The following is a 15,458-nucleotide window of genomic DNA, read 5'->3' on the forward strand; positions in this document are numbered from 1 at the left end:
TCTTATAATTCATGTTATACTCTCCCAGGAGGTTAATACTTAAAAACATCAAAACGTAAACTATTTTGTGAGACTGCTGAATCAGTATTTCACCTTCACCTTATCTCTTCACTGTGTAAACAATTCCTTCCAGGTCCCTGTCCTCTGGCAAGCCAGGGGTTCCTCCTAAGGTGAATCTAGCATTGACTAAGGACCCAAGAGTCCCCAACCTCTTGAACTCACAAGATGGCCTCCATGGATGAAAAAGTTTATTTCAGGATCACTGTTCTGTCACCTGTACTCAGGAAAGAAAAACAAAGCAGAAGAGACAGCTGGGACATTGAAATCTAATTTAAAACTCACCTATGCTAGCAGATGCTCTGGCCCCCAGGTGCAAACAGGACACCATCACTGCCAAGGAAGGAATGGACACCAGCCACTCCCTTTCATCTCCATAGAGAGTTACTTGCTATAAGTTCTGAAGTGAAGGAGAGAAAGAGAAAGAGAGACAGAGACAGAGACAGACAGACACACAGGCAGAGAAAAAGAAAACTCTCTCTCCTTATTGTTTTATTTTTTACTATGAACTTAAGGAACATCAATAAACATGAATATTTCAATATTGTAAATAAAGACAGAAAAGAGTATAGTGAATTAAAATGTAACAAAACTTCCCAGAATGTCTGTCTCATGCTCTGCTTCCTTCTGTTCTCCTATTTGGTAATCCTTTCTTTCATTATTTTTTTAACCATCACTATAAAATGAAATTATAATCATGCTTCCTTCAGAAGTTCTCTTTTTCCTTTTTTTTTAATTAATCTGTACCTCCCACTATTTCTCCCTCATTTTTTATAAAAGCTCTCAACACATACATGTCCAATTTCCACATTACCTAGGTCCAAAAAACTCTCTGCATTTTAAGTCCATTCCCTCTCTATGAAGAAATGATTAGTATACTTTAGATTTATTCTTTTATCTTTGCATTGATCAGAGTTCTAAAAGGAATAGTTCAAAATTATTTTTCTCCTACAATACTGTTATCATTGTTTAAATCATTCTCCTTGTTCGGCTCACTTTACTCTGCATTTGTCCATAAAGGTCTTCTTAGTTTCTTCTGAAACTATCCATTTTATTATTTTTATGATATAATAATAATATTCTATTTTTATATCCTATACCATAATTTTAACTGTTCTCTAATAAGATGCTCCTTATTTTCAAAAATGTCCTTAGTTATTACTAAAAGTTATTATAATATTGGTGGGGAGGGGGGCATACTTTGTTCTTTTTCCTCTTTCTTTGATTTCATTATAGTAGTGATACAGTTAGGAAAAAGGATGAATGGAAGGAATAAGCATTTATTAAGGTTCTAGTTTATTTCAGGCACTCTATTAAGTGCCTTTTAAATATCCCATTTGACCCTGTGAAGATTAAATTAACTCCCCTGCCCATTTTTTAGATTTAATCTCCAAAAGTATAAACACCCCACTCACAATTGGGTGGTGGAGGTCTGTGACACATGTGTGCAATAGTGGGTGACGAATCAGAATCGACTGACTGCCCCCTGGGCAGTCCTAAGCAAAGCTTTAGACTATGATTTGTCCATGTAAAGTAGAGGAAGGCACAGAAAATGATACAAAGAAGTGTCTTTAAAAGGAGTTACAACTTCCTGTGAAAGGGAGTTCTTTGTGCTTGGGATTTCTGAGAGTTCTAATTCTTTGGAGTTCTGAGTTAGAGTTGGAGACTGATGAAGAATCTGCTGACTGGACCTGAGACCTTAGACTTGATGAGACTGTCCTTGAATCTCTCCCTATGGACTGACATGTGGTGAGTGAAAAGAGCTGACTCCTTCCCTGAATTTTCTGAAGAGACTAGCCTCAGGAGAGATTTATCCTCTTCAGAGAGACTCCCTGCATCCCCAGGTCCTTGGCTACAAGAGCCAAGGTCTCTATGGCTAAGGACTAAACTCTCTCTGCCTTTTTTTGAGCCAGAGGTCAAAGCAAAATACTTAGTGCTTAGGCTAGATATCTTACCCATCCCTCTCTCATTTTTCTTACTTTCACTCTTTCAATATTCTGTAAATAAATTGTTAAATAAATCCCTTTGGAATTGCATAAAATTCCTGGTGACCCCATTCTTAAATAATCCAATCCAATCTTTTATAAAACACCCTCAACATTTCTACCCCTTACAACCCTCATATCAACATTGTGAAGTGTTAATATTTTCATATTACAGTTGAGGAAACAGACAGATAGCAGTTAAATGACTTGACCAAGATCACAAAACTAGTAATTATTAGAGATTATATTTGAACTTGGGTCTTTCTGACTCTGGGCCCAGGACTCCATCCATTATGCCAACTTGTTGCCCTTTAATAACAACACTGGAACACTTATTTTTCCATAGCCCCTCATACAGTTGTCCTTCTCTTTTGTCATTTTGCCAGTCTGTTAGGTATGAACTAGAACTTCACAATTTTTTTTCTTTTTAATTGATTATAAATCTCCTTTACCTGCCACTACCATGGACTATGAGTAGAAGTCAGTTATTTATTAATAAATAAACATTATTAAGTGCTTATTATTGTCAAATGTTGTGCTAAGTGGTGGATATAAATGTGAAAAAGAGAGTCTCTTACCTCAAGGAGTTCATTACTAATGGAAAGGGAACCAATGCAGGGTTTACTGCACCATCCAAAACTTACCACTACCTTGACTTGAGTTGCATTTGTCCCTGGAAGATTCTTATGGGCCACTGTATATGTTCTAAAAGAGATGGCCCTGACTGGCCCATTCCAACCCATTTACCATTAGGTCCATGGTGGCAAACTTATGGCATGTGTGCCTGAGGGGACACTCAGAGCCCTCTCAGTGGGCACAGGCACCATTGTTCCAGCACAGAATTTGCCAGAGTTCATTACTAAAAAGCCAGAAGGATGTGGGGCCAGGCTACTCTTCTCCTCTCCACGAACACCTGAGGATATTTTTCATATGACCCACCCCTCTAAAAATTTGCCATCACTGAATTAGGTAAATACCAATTCCACTCTTGCTATGTGTACTTAATATTAACTTACTTGAGTATATGTAGTATCCTACCGGAACATAAATTCCTTAAAGGTAATGACTATTCTGTCTTTGTATTCAAAATGTTTAGGAAAGTGCTTTCCACGACAAATGTTTGTTAAATTAAATTGTCTCTATTAAGGCATGGAAGTGTCATTTTCAGTGATGGAAAGGGCACCCACACCAATAAAATCCAAGATGCTTGATGTACTGAAAAATAATGAATCACAGAGTGAGAGCAGGTGGTATGAGTACCCTAAACATAACTGGGTTTTATTCTTCTTCCTCATTTTCTATTATTGACTTACTCCAGAATTAGACATTACCTTATGTGATGGCAAAAATCAAAGAAACCTTTCCTCCCTTCAACTGGAGGACTTCTCCCAGAGAATACTTCTTATATGTTCTAGCTTCATGCAACTTATTGGAATGACACAGTAACCCCAAAGTTGTCCATAAGAAAATGAGTTAGCATTAAAAAATCATCATCCACCAAGAATGACGAAGAGGAATTCCTATTGAGTCAGAAAGATGGACTTTAGTTGGACTAACTTATGGCTCATTTGGAAGCCAATCTCTCATAGGACTCTCTTGCACTACATACCACCTCCCTACCTTAGACTTCAAGTAATAAGGGAGGGGATAGCATCTCTGTCATCCTTCCTCTATCCTCCATGTGCAGGGGCAGTGACTGCAATAAGCAGGGACATGTTCTTGCCTAAGCTATTCTGAGCTCCAACTGCATGCTTCTTCTACCATGATGTTTTCTTTCCTAAGCAAAGATTAATGACCAGCGATGCTATGAAAATGATCCATTAATATATTTGGCTGTTACCTGAGAAATTCAAGAACTCCTGAGATCCTAAATGAGCTGAATGATCAGAAAATGGTTATTTCCTTAGAAGCACATACCAGACCATCCAATAGCCAAAGAGCCATATCCTGTATAAGTCCAGGCAATCTGTACATTATAAGTTACTTGGCAGGTTTACCAAAATGAATGCTAAATACCAATTCAGCATTCTCACAAAAAAGTCCTTTAACTCTCAGCAGGAATATAATGAGTAAAATGCACTATTTATAATATTTTATCTTTTCTCATTTGTTGAGTGCATCTCTCCATCTTTTTCATCTTTACAGATTTTTTTTTGTGATGTAGGAAATAAACAATTGCCCTATGCCCAATTCCCACATCACACAGTGAGTTCCTTTTCTATAATTGACCTATCTGTATTGTCAAAATTTCAGCAAGGCCTAAGATGTGAGCCATATCTAAGCTTTGTTTTAAAGATTTCCCTGGAGCTCTTCTAAGTGGGGGCAACAGGCATGGTTTGAGAGAAACTTGACCCTCATCTTTGAGGTCACACCACGCCTCAGGATGAACAGTGATCTACGTGCAGAGATAGAGTGCTTTGGAGTTGGAGAGAGGGGATGAAACAATAGATGAAGTTACTTTTTCTAGTAACGTATGCTGAATTCTGACCCCATACCCCCACCTCCCTGACAAAAGGAAGTAGGAATGTTCCATTTGTTATTTTCTGGGGAGAAGATCATCTATCACAATTACTATTTGGTAATCTCATTTACATTATCATCATCATCTATATTATTCTTCTGTTTCTCCTTACTTGGACTACATTGGGTTCATATTCATTTCCATATATATAATGTATTGTAAGAGTTAAAATTTTGGGGGAAATTGAGGCAGGTAGAAATTAATTTCTCTTTGCAAGGAGTATTATATTTTTAGAGGTTTATTAAAGGTTACGGAATAAAGAAAATACAGAATAAGAAAGCATGTGTCTAGGCCCAGAGAGGCCTAGACAACCTCACCTACATTATGAAAGAGACAAGTCTTCTTGGAAATGGCAACAGGAAAGAGAAGAGAGACCCACCATAGGCTGAGACCCTTTAAATAATAATTTGCTTTTGGCCAAGGTGAGAATTCAGTGAGATTACAAAGCATTCTGGGGAAGTGGAGGAAGGGCTTCTGGAGATTGGAATCCTGGATTCCAATCTCCATTCTTAATGTATATACTATATTCATGTAGATACATTTGTATTATTATATATATGTATATATGTACACATATTTATAGTGACAAGCATCATAACTCATGTTTTTTTCCACATTCAATATTTAATCATAATTATTTTTTAAATCCTTACTTTCTGCCTTAGAATTGAAACTAAGTATTAGTATCAGGGCAGAAGAGTTGTAAGGGCTAGGCAATTGAGGTTAAGTGACTTGCCCAGGGTCACACATCTAGAAAGTATCTGAGGCCAGATTTGAACCTAGGACCTCCCATCTCTAAGTCTGATGTTCTATACACTGTGCCACCTAGCTGCCCCATCTTATCATAGTTGTTATGGTTATCTGCATTGTGTCTTACATCCTCCCCCAGAATAAGATCTCCATGAAAGCAGGAATCAGCTTCATCATTTGTATTCATATAAGTCCTTGAATATAATAAAGGCCCTATATCTTTGCATAATATTAAGGAGAACTAGAATAGCAAAACCAGTCAATAAAAATGTTTTAAATTTGAGACCTGTAATTTATTTCTTCTGTCCCTAGCATATTGCCTTGCACATAGTAGGCATTCAATAAATGTATTTTCAATTTTTAGTAAAGCTTTTTCATGTAATTTTACAGAAATAGTCAGATATCAGGATGCCTAGGAACATAACTTTAACTAGGTCAGTGAGTCCAGGATTGCCTCAGGGTGCCAGATTTAAAGGGTGCCTAATTTAGAGAATGCTGATTGCACTAGCAGTTCCTTAGGGGCACTCCTTTCAACCCCTCATTCTTTCCCCCAGTAGCAGCCATGATGTCCCATGGTTTCCATTTTCTTACTTTAGGGAAATGACCCATGCTTCTCTGGAAAGAAAATATTTTGCTTATTTGATAATAACTTTGAAGCACTTCCCTGTCTCCATAACATCTTTCTTAACAATTTCTTCAGAAGCAATGCTATGCTTCCCCCAGTTGCAAAAATTAGTAATTTTGGTTCTGATTCTGACTGAAATCCTTGTTCTAATCCTTGTTTTCTCTGATGCATTTACTCATTCATGCAATCATTTATTCATACAACAAACATTTCCTGAGTTCCCTTATACTAGATCCTGGGTAAAAAGATGAATAAGAGGCAGTAATGTGCATATAGATCTTAAATTTTAGAAAGGGAAGTAAAGAAAGAAAAAACTAATTACTGTGTTCATAGATGGGTTCAATAACCATTTATCAAGCAACTAATGTGTGCCAGGTAAAAAGGTTTCAGTAAAAATAAATCATCCATCCTCCAAGAAGATTGGATTCTATTGGAAGAACCAACATAAACACAAAAATAAACATGAAACACATGCAAAGTAATTTGTAGTGCACACTAGCAACAGGTTTGGGGAGGGTTCAAGAAAGGCCTCATTAAAGAGGCAGAATATGAGCTGAGCTCTGAAGGAAGTTAAGGTGTCTAAGAATCAGCAGTGACAAGGATTCCAGGTCTCAGAGATGGATTCCAAGTCCGAGAGAAGGATTCCAGGTCAGAAAGGTGACTGCTTTGCCCAAAGATATAAAAAGGGAGGATGGAAAGTCATGTGTGAAAAATAACAAGTTGGCTGGTTTGGTTGGAATGTCAAGTGTATGAAGCCAAGTAATATCTAATAAGCCTAGAAAGGGACACCGGAGCCAGATTATGAATACTTTAAAATGCCAAACAGAAAAGTTTTGAATTTTATCCTAGAGGATAGGAAGTCATCAGAGCATTGCACAAAGAAACATGGTCATACCTCAGTTTCAGGACTACCATTTTGGACAGTATATAGAAGAAAAATTGGAGGAGAGGCAGACTCAAGGAAGGGAGACAAAGCAAGAGACTTTCACAATAATCCAGGCAAGAGATGATAGGAGGCCTGAGCTAGGGTGGTGACCATATGAGTGGAAAGAATCAACCAATCAACAAATATTTATTAAGGACTTACATGTTTGGTGTAGTGAATAAAGCTGAGTTCAAATCCAGCATCAGACACTTACTAGCTGTGTGATCCTGGGCAAGTTGCTTAAACCTGGTTGCCTCAGTTCCTCATCTATAAAATGAGCTGGAGAAGGAAACACCAAAACACTCTGTACCTTTGTCAAGAAAATCCCCAATGGGGTCATGAAGAGTTAGACACAACTGAAACGACCTATTAACAACAACAAAGAGTTGAAACACTTCTTGTCCCCAAGGAAGTGATATTATAATGAGAGAGATATGTTTATATACATATATATTGTATATGTGTGTTTACATACATATATAGCTATATAAATTAGTACATAGAAGATAAATATAGCAAATAGAAGGCAGTAAGAGTGGGAGGCACTCGAGGTTTGTGAACAGAGCAGATATCAGACATGTCTTGATTAATTGTCAAGAACTGGAAACTAATTGCACATTGAAGTGAAGGAGAGTGAAGAGTCAAAGATGATTCTAAGGTCATGAATATGAATGAAGAGAAGCATAGTATTCTTTCAATAGAAATAGGGAAATTAAGAATAAGAGTAAATGGTAAATGTGTGATGTGTGCTCTAGTCTAGTCATCTTTAAGATATGTTCAAAGAAATTTAGATGAGGGAAAGATGACCCAGAGAAACCTCTCACATCCAATTCCTCTCCAGAGATTTGCTGTCTACAGACATGTCCTAGTCTTTCCCCCAATCCTCAAAGAATCCTCACGTGATCTGTCTATTCACAAGAGCTATTTTCTCATATTTCTCTGTTTTGTGGCTAAACTTCTTGAGGTCATTTTTAATCAATGACTTTACTTATTTTCCTCTCACTCACTCTCTCTTTAACTTTCTGCAGTCTGGTTTCCAACCCCATCATTCAACTGAAATGTCTCTCTATAAAGTTGTCAGTGATCTCTTAATGGTTATTTTTCTTTCTTTTTATTGATTAATTAATTTAATTTATTTTCATTTTTATATATTTATATATAACATAATATAAATATACAACAGATATTAAATATAAATATACATTATTATTAAAATAAATGATACATTTAATAATTTATTAATCTCTTAATAAAATGACTTTTTTTTTCAAATCTTATCCTTCTTGACCTTGTTGCAGCCTTTAACACTATTTAGAGTTAGGGTTTAACACATTTGAACAATTTTTCAAGCATTGCCAATTCCTTGATATCTTCTTACAATGGCACTTCTCTATCTTAGTTCTCCTCCTACATGACTAATGAATGACCCCTTAGTCTCCTTTGCTGGATTTTTGTCCAGTTCACACATACTAAATTTGGGTGTCTCCTCAGCACTCTGTCCTGAGCCCTATTCACTTCTCCCTTCATACTATTTCACTTGGTGATCTGATCAGCTCCAATTGTTTCAACTATTATCTCTATATTTATGATTCTCAGATAGTCTTATTGAACCCTAACTTCTCAGCTAGCCCCCCATACTCTTATCTCCAACTGCCTATTAAATATCTCAATTTGGATGTCCTGTATAAATCATCAACTCAACATGTTCAAAACTGAACTGATTATCTTTTCCCCCAGATCCTCCTCCCCACCTCTAAATTTCTCAATTACAGTTCAGATTCAAGATTGGATAGAAAAAGCTCTATTTGGCACTGAAAGTCCTCCATAATCTAACCCCTTTCTGCTTTTCCAACCTTCTCATATCTTACTCCCTCACCATATACTCCTTGATCTAGTGGCACTTGCTTCCTTGAACAAGACACTCCATCTCCTAAACACTGGCTGTTTCCCATGCCAGGAATGTTCTCCCTCCTTATCTCTGCTTCTGACTTCAAGACCCAACTAAAATTTTTTCTTCTACAATAAATCTTTCATATATCCCCCTTAATGCTAGTGGCCTCCATTATCTCTAATTTATCCTTTTAATTATTATTTTTATGTTCTTTCCCATTAGATTATTAGCTCCTTGAGAGCAAAGAGGGGTCTTTTGTCTTGTCTTTCATTCCATCCCCAGCACTTAGGACAATGCCTGGCACGTAGTAGGAGCTTTATATATATATATATATATATATATACATGTACAGACTGACTGTCAGCTACCAGCTTAATTCAGGCCTTCATCATCTCTGACATAGATTTTTCTGACAGTCTTCTAATTGGCCTTCCTGCCTCATTTCTTCCTCATGCCAGTCCATCCTACACACTGCTGCCAAAATAATCTTTCTTAATCTTAGATCTCATCGTGTAACTCTCCTATTCAATCAATTTCAATGGTTTCCCATTTCTTCTAGAATACAATATAAACTCCTTTGCTTGTCTTTTAAAGTCCTATGCAACTTAACCCCAACCAACCTTTCTAGCCTCATCGGACATCACTTTCCAGTACATTCAGCAATCTAGCCACATTGGTTTTTCTCTGCTTCTCACACATGATACTTCTTCTTCTATCTCTGTGACTGTACCGGGCAGCCCACAACCCTTAAGTGTCCTTTTTTCTCACCTTTGCCTCATTGAGTTCCTCTCTTCTTTTAAACCTCAGTTCAAGTGCCATCTTCTGCATAGTCTTTTCCAGTTCTCCCTAATCATTAGTGCCCTTCTTCACAAAATACTTTGTAGTTAACTACTTTGTGCATATTTTTGTTTATTCCCTACATATATATATGTATATACATTTATGGATATATCCATATGCTGCATATATTATTGTATGTACTTATCTCCCCATTAGAACATAGGTTTCCTTCAAATAGAGATTATTTCATCCTTTGTCCTTATATCCTCAGTACCTAAAACATAGTGTCTGCCACATAGTAGGCACTTAATAAATAAATATTTGTTGACTGATTAAAGGAAGTGTCATGAGAACTTGGACCTTTAAAGATAGATAGGATTTCAGTGGGGGGGGGGGTGGACAAATGGAACAAAGCAAGCCGCACATTGGGATGGGAATGTTTAGGCAATTTAGAGGGAAAGTGATGAGCAGAACAGGTTATTTGGAATTTAGAGTACATGTAAGACAATGAGGTAAGATAAAACTGAAAAAGGAAGGTAGTTTGAGGCAAAAGTATGGAATATTTTAGTGCCTAACTAAGGATTTGAATATATTCCATGGTCTGAAGGAAGACCTCCCTTTATCTATTTGTAAATATTGCATTGATCCAACTTCTGTTGGATTTAGGCTTTACCATGAGAAAAATAAAACTGGCAAGAGATAGAAAAAGAGAGAAGAGAAGAGCAGAAAGTTTCAGAATAGTAAAAATAAAAGAAAAATAGAATTGATTTCATTCTAAAGAGAAAAATGAAGCAAATAACAGAGTAAGAGTGAAAATGAAAAGCATAAGAAATGACTTGATATAACATGGCATTTATGTACATAGTAACAGAGAAGGAATAAGAAGAAAGGACACTTTACTTCCTTATAAATGGTGGTAGGTAATCAGAGTCCAAGGGATAAGGAGACAAAAGACAGGCTGTAAGGCTGTTTTGCATCTGTGATTACAAATAAAGAAAGTGGATACTGAAACCTATTAAGAGTCAGGTTTCTAGGAGAAAGATGGGGGGTTCACAGAGATATACAGATAATTATCAGAAGAGGTATTAAAATGCCTTGGAAAATAAAAAGACAACAGATTGTCCAAACAGCAGCCTAACCATGCCAGGAGTGAACCCAAGTGGTTGCAAACGGGCTCTTGAGTTCATTTCATTTAGTAGAGATACCTGGGAACTATGGCAGAACACAAGAAATAAAAACTCATCTTTCTGTCCATCACCCTCCAAAAGGAATGTTGCACACAGACCATACAAAATAATTACAATTTACATTTTTATAGTGTATATAGGTCTGAAATTTTCTCTTACAACAGTTTTGTCATATTAACAGTAAATATATCTTCATTTATATGATGAAGGAACCAAGACACATGGCTCTTCCTTGATTCGTGGTTATAAAATGAGGGAAGTAGGATTTGAATCATGGACTGTGAGAAGTTTCAATAGACCACACAGTTTCTCAAAGATCAACATGGACTGGCAGTCATGCATTTCAATAAAATGACAGTGAAATGATTATGACCATGAAGCTTCATGTTCCCAGTTCTTTCCCCTTCTAATGTTAGTGGGGGGAATGAAGAGAGGAACTGGCTGAAAACCATGGGTCATGCTTAACATCAATAGAAATAATACTAGGAAATATCTAAATGGGTCAAAATTTCTAATCAGCTATCCATTTGATCTCTCATTGGTTCTTACTATGTTCCCTTCAAAACAGTTGACCATTCTGAAAGCCATTTTGCTCCTTCTTTCCACTGTTTTTATGTGATTGATTCAAGCTTTTTAAATCAATCTTTATTAAATTTTTATCACTATGTTTTTATTTATCAATCTCCTTTTATCCCATAAAGAAAAACTCATAGGAGAATTCTAAATAGCTTGGCAATGGTCATACACATAGTAAGTAGCAAAATCAGGATGGGAACTTAGGTTTTCTGAGTCCAAATTGAAAGCATTTATCTAAATGTCACAAGGCTTCTTGGATTTCAAAACAATGTTCTAAAATTTTGTAAGGTATTTTGGAAGGAACTTTATAGAAATTTTCCCTTAAAATAAATGCTTAAAAGGTGCCTAGGGTCAAATTATTTTAAAAAAGGAACAATGGTTTTTAAAAAAACAATCTAGGGACTTCTGGGTAAGCATGGCTGCAGATTAGAAGCAGTTTGCTTCCCCTCCTCAGACCCAATGACACAGACGACCTCACCCCCCCCCAAAAAAAAACCATCCATATAAGAATGGAGGGACTCCACACTAAGGTGAAGAACTGAAGGTACATGGGATTTGGGCATTTCCACAATATAAGAGAATGAAAAAGCTCCCAACCAAACCTGAGCTGCTGACCTACCCTCCACCACCACATCTACGGAGCCAGAGTTAAAGTCAGCACTGGACAGAATCAACAAGTGAGGGAGGGGCACCCCAGGACTGAGCAACGGACACCCCCAGGTCTGGGTAGCTGACTAAGACCATTAAGGACCTACCCCTGTGAGCAGTAACACCCAAAACCCCAGCAGGCAGGCAAGAGGAGCTCAGATATTGGGCACCCAGAATTAGCATGCTATAAACAACCAGTGTGAAGGGATTCCCCTCAAGTGAGCAAGGGGCACCTACAGGTCTTGGGAGTTAACTAAGACCACCAAAAACCTACCCCTGAGAGTAGTAACACCTGAAATGCCAGCAGACAGGGGATGGCAGACCCTGGGCTCCCCTGGGATGACAGCGCAGCTGTGGAGAACCGAGAATTTGCCCAAGGCTAAAGCCTTGATCATTAGACCCATACACTGAGAGCAAGCCCTCCTCACTCAGATTTCTGACTGGAAAAGGGAGTAAAAAAAACCATAGAGATGGCAAAGAGTACCCAGGAACCACAACACCCCAATACCAAGAAAAGCAAGAAGAAGGGGTTGACTTTAGATACATTTTATGGAGGAAAAAACAGAATACAGAGGAAATAGTAGAAGAGGAAACACAAACAAATGCTCCAAAACCTTACAAAAGAAATGGAAATTGTCCACAAGCTCTTGAGGAATTTAAATTGGAAGTTATAAAAAAGAAGGAAGCCTTCTGGCATGAAAAAGGGGAAACAATGCAAAAGGAATTCAGCAATCTGAGGGACAAAAACACCCAATTAGAGAAACAGTTTGAAGCCTCAAAAAGCAGGACAGGCCAAACTGAAAAGGAAAACCAGTCTTTAAAGGTCAGAATCAGGCAACTGGAAGAAAATGATCTTGCAAAAGAGCAAGAACTAATAAAGCAAAGCAAAAAGACTAAGAAATTAGAGAATAACATAAAATATCTCACTGACAAGGTGAGAGACCTGGAAAACAGAGGAAAGAGAGACAATCTGAGAATCATTGGTCTACCAGAAAAGCCAGAAATAAACAGAAATTTTGATAGCATTATACAAGATATCATCCAAGAAAACTGCCTTGAGGTTCTAGAACAAGGGGGGAAAATAGGCATTGAAAGAGTTCACAGAATACCTCAACACAAAATCCCCAAAAGACAACTCCCAGGAATGTAATTGCCAAATTCCAAAGCTTTCAAGCAAAAGAAAAAATCTTACAAGAAAAATACAATTTAGATATAAAGGAATGCCAATCAGTGTCACACAAGACCTAGCAACATCCACACTGAATAACCACAAGGCCTGGAACATGATATTCAGAAAAACAAAGGAATGGGGTCGTCAACCAAGAATCACCTATCCATCAAAACTGACCATATACATTCAGGGGAAAGTATGAACATTCAACAAAATAGAAGGTTTCCAAGTATTTGTAAAGAAAGGACCAGAGCTCTGTGGAAAGTTTGGCATCCAAACACAAAGAAAAAGAGAAACATGAAAAGGTAAATATGAAGGAAAGGGAAAGGAGAAAATGTTAGCTTTTTCTTTTATTCAAACTCTCTTCTATAAGGACTACATTTGTATCAAATTATATATATGTATATTAATATGTGGGGAAAATGTAATGTTTAACTCTCAAAATTGTATGCATTATTAGAGTAATTAGAAGAATCACTCATAGGGAAAGACTGGGGCTTTAAGACGATATGGAGAAAGGAGGGAAAGAAAGAAAAAGGGAGGGGGGAATCATTGATGGTACTAAGATATACTTCAAGAAATATCGAAAAAAACTAAATAGAATAATCTTTCTCACTCAAAGACACATGGGAAGGGGAGGGGAAGAATTCTCTTATAAGAAGGAGAGGAAGTGAATGTTAATTGGTATTACTTAAACCTTACTCTCAGTGAAATCAACTCTGAGAGGGAAGAACATCTAGATCCATTGGGATCTTGAATTCTATCTTATCCAACAGGGTAAGAGAGAAAGTGAAATTAAGGAGGGGGAGGAGGGAGGGAGCATAAAAAGAGAGGGAAGGAGATGGGGGAGGCAAGTTAATAGATCCTAAAAAACAAACAAAAAAAAACAAAACCAACAAACAAAAAAGAAGGGAACAAAAAAGGAGGGGATAGAAAGGGAAGCATATAAAGGGAGGGTAATAGGGGGACTGATTTAAAGTAAATCACTGGTTTAAAAGGTTATAGCAAAAGAAAAAAGGTGAGAATTAGGAGAGGATATCAAAATGCCAGGGAATCCACAAGTGACAATAATACCTTTGAATGTGAATGGGATGAACTCACCCATAAAACTTACATGAATAGCAGAGTGGATTAGAATCCAAAACCCTACCATATGTTGTCTTCAAGAAACACACATGAGGCAGGTAGATACTCACAAGGTCAGAATTAAAATATGGAGTAAGAGCTTTTGGGCCTCAACTGATAGAAAGAAGGCAGGAGTTGCAATCATGATATCTGACAAAGCCAAAGAAAAACAGACCTGATTAAAAAGGATAGGGAAGATAAAGATATTCTGTAAAAGTGAGTATAGACAATGAGGAAATATCACTAATCAACATGTATGCACCAAATGGTATAGCACCTAAATTTCGAATGTAGAAACTAGGAGAATTGAAGGAGGAAATAGACAGTAAAACCATATTAATTGGAGACTTTAACAAACCACTATCAAATTTAGATAAATCAAATAAAAAAATAAATAAGAAAGAGGTAAAAGATGTGAATGAAACCTTAGAAAAATTAGAATTAATAGACAAATGGAGAAAAATAAAGAGGGACAAAAAGGAATACACCTTCTTTTCAGCACCACATGGCACATTCACAAAGATTGACCATACACTAGGTCAGAGAAACATGGCATACAAATGCAGAAATAATAAATGCAAACTTTTCAGATCAGATAAAAATAATAATCAGTAAGGTTACATGGAGTGCCAAATCAAAAATAAATTGGAAATTAAATAATATGATACTCCAAAATTGGTTAGAGAACAAATCATAGAAACAATTAATAATTTCATTGAGGAAAATGACAATGGTGAGACATCCTTTCAAACCTTATGGGATGCAGCCAAAGCTGCAACAGGATACTAGAAAAAAAGTCTTCAGCAAATTATCAGGAGAGTCATTCACTATGATCAAGTAGGATTTATACCAGGAATGCAGGGCTGCTTCAATATTAGGAAAACTATCCACATAATTGACCATATCAACAAGCAAACCAACAAAAATCACATGATTATCTCAATAGATGCAGAAAAAGCCTTTGATAAAATACAACAACCATTCCTATTAAAAACACTAGAGTTGCAGGATATAAAATAAACCCACATAAGTCATCAGCATTTCTATATAATTCCAACACAGCTCAGCAGCAAGAACTAGAAAGAGAAATCCCATTCAAAATTACCCTAGACAAAATAAAATACTTAGGAATCTATCTCCCAAGACAAACACAGGATCTATATGAATACAACTACAAAACACTTTCCACACAACTAAAACTAGACTTGAACAATTGG

Source organism: Monodelphis domestica, chromosome 7, assembly GCF_027887165.1.
Source record: "Monodelphis domestica isolate mMonDom1 chromosome 7, mMonDom1.pri, whole genome shotgun sequence".
NCBI lineage: Eukaryota > Metazoa > Chordata > Mammalia > Didelphimorphia > Didelphidae > Monodelphis > Monodelphis domestica.